This window comes from Cynara cardunculus (genome assembly GCF_001531365.2).
Source record: "Cynara cardunculus var. scolymus isolate 2C chromosome LG 8, CcrdV1, whole genome shotgun sequence".
Lineage (NCBI taxonomy): Eukaryota > Viridiplantae > Streptophyta > Magnoliopsida > Asterales > Asteraceae > Cynara > Cynara cardunculus.
This window is the reverse complement of record NC_037535.1, coordinates 23,153,072-23,158,872: the sequence shown is the minus strand read 5'-3', so window position 1 is coordinate 23,158,872 and position 5,801 is coordinate 23,153,072.

Sequence of the window (5,801 nt, the reverse complement as noted above, 5' to 3'; positions counted from 1 at the left end):
AATTAAGTATTCTGTTAGATTTCAATGATTATCCTAATTATATTTTAGATTTTTTATATTTAAAATGAGATGTTTATCCTGTATTTGATTGTGTTTATTTGCAATTAGTTACACGAATTCAGATATGGGATGAAATCGGATAGGGATGAACAGGTTTAAGAGTTTTTAAGAGTTTTTGCCAAATGCTTTATAAGATAGTATAGATATATATTTAAGATCATGTGAGACCAGCCTTTTTTCATGAGAACACTTTTTTACACTTAAAACTTCACGGCAAAATGTTGTGAAAGTAACTTTCACAGTGTTTTTGATGTGAAGTTTCGCCTTCTTTTTATTTTCACAGTGTTCTGCTGTGGAGTTTCAAGTGTACAAAAATGGTCTCACGAAAACAGTTCGGTCTCACGTGAAACCAACCTTATATATATATATATATATATATATATATATATATGTGTGTGTGTGTGGGGGGGGGGTAAAATGATTTTTTTCACTTATGTTATAAAGAAAATTATTTTTCACTATGATTAGTATTTATTTGAAATTAAAATATAAGAACAAACTAATTTTATAATTATATCCTTACTATATTACAAAGTATTTGATAAAAAAATTTAAAACCATTTTTTATGCACGAAGTACTGTTTATTGATGCATATTACTTAAAATTCAAGATCACGAGTAAATTGTGCGTGAGTACAACTTATTAAAGCTCCATGTTTAAATTCGTATAACTAATTGCAGATAAATATAATTAAATACAGGATAAACTTCTTATTTTAAATATCAAAAATCTAAAATATAATTAGAATAATTATTGAGTTCTAACAGAATACTTAATTGTTATCTTTATTAAAAATTATATTATTAAACCAAAATTAAGTTGCTTCGTCACGTTAAATTAAATTATAATAAAAAAAACTTGAATTTAAAAAATACACAAAACAAGAACTTTTAAATAGTTAATTTGATACTAATATCGATATAATTTTTTTCAAAATTTTATGATATTTTTATTTAAAAATAAAAACATTATCACTTTCTCAAAACCACATAAAACCGTATTATATCGACATAGATAAAGAATAAAACGAAACATTGAAATCGAGATGCGTCTCGATGCATTGCACGGATATCCTTCTAGTAAATAAGAATTATAATTAATCTTTTTATAGAAAATTATTTAAGAATACTTAAAAGTTAAATTTCAGTAAGATAATTTTCCTGTCGCGATAAAAACATTAAAGAAAAAGGAAGATTTTTTCCATAGGGACAAAAATATCGTTGGCAAATTTGACATGTGTACTTTTAACTGTTCAATTACCTGCCCGTTTTTCTGTTAACCCCTCTATGCTTTTATACATCGCAAAAATCTGGCCATCTGTATAATTTTGAACTGTCTCGTAAAGGATGTTCTTTTTGGAAATCATTTATTTTGTCAATGTCTGATGAAATCACATATCTCGGAATACGGATGCACAATATCGAAATAATTCTTAGATCCTTCCAAAATAATTTAAGTTTGATTTAGCAATTTCAAGTTCATTTCGATTCAATATTGATTTAATTATGATTCAAGATGATGTGATTGGTGAAATCGAGGTGTAGGCTAAATGCACATTTAGACCATCCACATCCCTGCAATTCATTTATGCTTTCAATTATGTCACGTCAGCTTTTGCAATTACCATTTATACACGTGCAATTCATCTACACTTTAGCAGAATATTTGATGGAAGAACGGGGGATCCTTTTGAAATTAAATTATGCTCTATGTCCCTTATTTCACAAATAATGGAGAGTACTCTCTTTCTGATTCTGGAAAAAGCTCTCATAGATTTTCTGATTCAAAATCATGGTGTAACGTGTATCTTCCTCACTCCCACTACGACATTTATTAATTACTTTATAAATTATTATATATATATATATATATATATATTCTAATTATTTTTTAATATGTATAATTTTAATTTTAGATAATGATAAGATTTAATATTTAAATTAATTTAACTATATTAATTAAACATATTTATTATGATTGTATTTATATTTTATTTAAAAGCTAATATATATAGATTTGGGATCATGTGAGACCAAGGGTTTTTCGTGAAACCCGTAAGACCAATTCTCAACCCTTGCATTAGATCTACAACCTGAACATTCATAATCACAAAATTGACACGAGACTTCTCAATAATCACAAAATTGACACCGTACAACTTTAGACCGTTAGATCATTAGCTCATAAAGTTGATCAATGAATATAAATTGATCTTACGGATCTCACGAAAAACCCTTGGTCTCACGTGGACCCAACCCWATATATATATATATATATATATATATATATATAATAAGAACAATTAATTTTATTTAAAAATATATGTTTTACATAAAAAAATAGTTTATTTAAATTATTAATAAAAGGAAGTAATTAGAAAGTGATGATGACATGACTTGCAAAGCCAATTGCAACAATTGCAATTGACAATCCTACGTGGAAGCAAAAGTAAAATGCAACTCAAAGTGAAAGTGGTATTATCGTACGTGTGTGGATGTTCTTCTAAATTGCTAAATATATCTGTACCTACTAATTTATTTTTATATATATCAGTATTAAGACTTATTTTTTACATTCTTAATGCATGATTTGACTTGATTATAACATAAAAGAGATGTATGTAGCGTCACAGATGATTTTAAAGTCATAACAAGAATGTACTCAAAAGTAATTACAAAATTCTATTTTGTTGAATTATAAATCCTTTTTATTATTGTAATAATAAATTTATTCATAACAATATTTAATATATTAGTTATTATTAATATAAAAATTCGGATTTCAGACTTCAGCATCACATCTTATTGATCAAAAGTGAAACAAGACCTTAGACTTCAGTAAATCTTAAAAAACAAACGCCACTTTAGTATATTTTTTGTTTCACAATACAAATCAAAAAAAGTTTCACATGTACTTTTTTTCACCATGTGTACACAAACATACGTGAAATAATAGCTAAAATCATAACTTTTGATGAAAAAAATTGTGTAAAAAATAATTTTATATCAGTCCTCATGGGTTTGTGATCTTTTTGTGATCTCATATGATTATCGTCCTATATTTATAGGATTAGGTTTACTGAGACCAAACTGTTTTCGTGAGACCTTCACACTGTAAATGCTTACCTTCATAAGCCTTCACATTGTTTTTTATGTGAATGTTCAACGTTGTTTAAGTGGTCTCACGAAAACAACTTGATCTCAAGTCTTTCTCTCTCTCTCTCTCTCTCTCTCTATATATATATATATATATATATATATATATGTGTGTGTGTGTGTGTGTGTGGTTCTTTTAATAATTTCTTAATACGTGAGATCGGTAAGATTTGTATGTGCAGATAAGGTGAACACACCATGAACACTTTCTAAAAATACTATTATAGTTTGTAAACACATCATAAACACTTTCTTATAGCTATTATTATGGTTTGTGAATACACTCTGAATCTACGTCTTTTGAACACCAACTAAACCTAGACCTACCATTTTGTGAATACCATGTGAATTTTATGAACAACCCAATAATAGTTTTTTTAAGGATGTTTAAACCTGTTCACAATGTATTCATCTTGTGGGCATATTCAAGCGGTGGGTATGTTACGCAGAGAGGAGAAAGGAGAGGGGAAAGACGTCCTGGGGCGAACGAAAGAACAGTATTTCCAAAAAAACATCATCTCTCGTCGTGATTCCATTTACCTAAATCCAACTACACGCGTTCAAGTGGGCGTCGAGACGTCTCATAAAGGGTTTCATTTCGTTCGAATTATGGACCGATTATCCATCCTCACTTTCCCTTGACGGGTAATTCTCGTCTAAGGCCTTTATCAACCGTTAAATCTTTTTTCAATCCGCTCCTTTGCGTGTAGAGCATTGCATCCATTTTATGTTGGAATCATGTCAAATCATACATTAAAAATGTAAAAAGTAAATACTGATATCGAATATTTTAAGAAAAATCATAGCAATTGCATTTAGCATACCCCATATATTATGAAGGAATCATATGTTGTCAAATCATACACATATCCATTCTTGGACATTTTTACCCCTATATTTTATTCAATGAATAGTCCCATCATCATTTATATTCCTTTCATTCCCCATTCAAAGAATTGAATCTCTTTCCTATTCAATGACAACTACCCTTTTTGACCATGTAAAATATATCATCAATTATTTATTTCAAATATATAAATTATTATTTATTTCTTATTTAAAATATGCATTTAGAAATACATTTTTATAATATAAAATATAATAAAAAACTTCAAAAAAAACCCAATAAATTTTTTCATTTTAAATGATTTAATGTTTAAATTATTTTTTTAATAAAAAAATCATTAAAACATTCTCATTTTAAATGATTAAATCTCTGAACTATTTTTTTTTGAATGAAAAACCATTAAACTTTCTAACTTTGATTGATTAAGTCCACGAACATTTTTAGTAAATAAACTATCGGAATTTCAAAAATTGGTTACCTACATTCTTTTAACAGCAAAAAAGTTAAATTAACCGATTTGAAAAAGTTCGATGGTTTATTTTTTTAATTTTAAATCAGGGTCTTAATCATTCAAAATATGAAAATTTAATGGTTTTTTCATTTAAAAAAAATAGTTTATGGATTAAATCATTCAAAATGAGAAAGTTTGTTGGGTTTTTATGGAATTTTCCCCTATAAAATATCTATTAAAAGGTAGTGCGCTTTAAAACCCAGAGAAACATATAGACATGATAACTTCGAATTTAACTTAGGGGGTTTTTGAGATTACTTATAAAAACAACTTACTGACTTATTCCGTTGTGACACAAAAAATAAGCACTTTTGAGTGTTTGGATAAACAACTTATACGGTGCCAAACTAGTAATAAGGTGTTTTTGAAGAAGTTAAACCCTTCTGACTTATAATAAGTTATTTCAAATAAGCAATCCCAAACACCCCTTAAAATCATTATGAAAGGTATCGGTAACAAAGAATTTTAAGCTTATAAAAAGTTCATCAATCTACTTTTCTATCGATGTAGGACAGATTATTACATATTGTGGGGGCCCAAAAGTTATAATTTTTCGTTAACGGAATATTTGGATGATATGATCGTTATGAAATTGGAGAATTTTAAAATATCATTACCTCCTGGCATCTTCATGACTTGTGGAATAGCTAAAAGACAAAAAAAAAATCACTTTTTCAGGTAGAAAGTAAAAAAAAAAGGAAAAATCTAAAAAATACCCAATGGACTTTAGTGTTTGGAATGATTAAACAATTAGATAATTTTTTGAAACAAATAAGTTCTTGATATTCCAAAACATGTTAAATAACTCATTAGATTTTTTAAAACTTGTTAGATACAACTTTATGATCTATACAACTGGTTAATGTGAAAAAATAAAAAAGTCTGAAAAAAATAGTCAATAGACTTTTATATTTTAAATTATTAAGTTTATAAACATTTTTTGAACCAAAAGAGTATTTAGATCTATAAAATAAAATAAATATACCAAAAAAAATACTTATATTTAAAAAAGATTATTGATCAAATTTATTTTAATTAAAACTAAAATATATCATGTCAGTGATTTTTCAAACTAAAAAAAAGATTACTGATTAAATTTATTCTAATTAAAAATAAAATATATTCCGTGTGTGATTTTTCAAATTAAAAAAAGATTTAAAAAAAATTACTGATTAAATTTATTTTAATTAAAAATAAAATATATATTTTATTTTTAATTAAAATAAA